The 949-nt window shown below is 44.2% G+C and overlaps 1 pseudogene; it reads right to left on the reverse strand.

The window, feature by feature from the left end:
* LOC116693038 (tumor necrosis factor receptor superfamily member 6B-like) overlaps window positions 1-949 on the reverse strand; it is a 4,704-nt pseudogene that overhangs the window by 819 nt on the left and 2,936 nt on the right.

The raw sequence follows: 949 nt of genomic DNA on the forward strand, positions 1-949 counted from the left end.
GCAGCCGCCGGGCGTTCATTTTATGGTGGATGAAGAAAGCCGGGATGATTTCTCTGAGGTAGTCCCCGCTGTCTGCAGGAAATGAAGAAGAGGATCAGGAACTGGTGAGGAACAGGGGTGGGACAAGATGTCGATACAGAATACATTGCTGTCCATCCAGTCTAATTGACAACGTTTTATTTTCAGGATTGTTTAAGTCTTGCCCGAAATCTGCCGGATGTTTCTTATTTCAGCCGGATGTCCTTCCCCTTCCGCTTTCTTTGTGTGGGAATTTAAAATTTCGGTGAATTTCAGAGGACTATGGTTACCTGCTCCTCAGATCTCTGCAGGGTAAATCCAGACCGCTAGACTATCTGAGTATCTGAGTTTTCTGTTGTACTACTTCTTTTGCAGAGGCACCATTGCTCCACCCGGCGCTTAGCACCACCCAAGACGATGTGTGATACGCTGGAGACAAATACCAACAACAACAACCGCTGCGTCCAGGAGTAAACCTCCGTATATGGTCGCATGCTCTACCAACTGAGCTATCAGGGCATCCCCCTAGTTAATTGAACATAAGTTAATTAGCTGTAGAGGAAGAAGTCTTCAACGGGACGGCGGACAGCAGTCTGAGGAAAATAACAGATGCCGCAGCACTTCAGTCCAAAGTTAGAACCCATTGATGTTTATAGTTATGTAATTTTATTTACAAACTGACAAGCTTGTGCTACAGTTTGGATTTGCAATGAATAAAGGGAGAAAATCTGTATTTAACCTTTTTATAGGCATTAACTAAGTCGTTTTTGGGCCTAAACCTAACCAAACTGCGACCGTTACACATTTTTAACGGCGTTAAAACCACGGCCGCAAAGTCCTCTGGTTTAAATTAGAGATTCCAGCATAGGCAGAGTTTGACATTCAAGCCAGGTGGGGTAAAAAAGTCTACGGACTAAAAGAAGAAGAAAAA

This window comes from Etheostoma spectabile, chromosome 7 (genome assembly GCF_008692095.1).
Source record: "Etheostoma spectabile isolate EspeVRDwgs_2016 chromosome 7, UIUC_Espe_1.0, whole genome shotgun sequence".
Classification (NCBI taxonomy): Eukaryota; Metazoa; Chordata; class Actinopteri; order Perciformes; family Percidae; genus Etheostoma; species Etheostoma spectabile.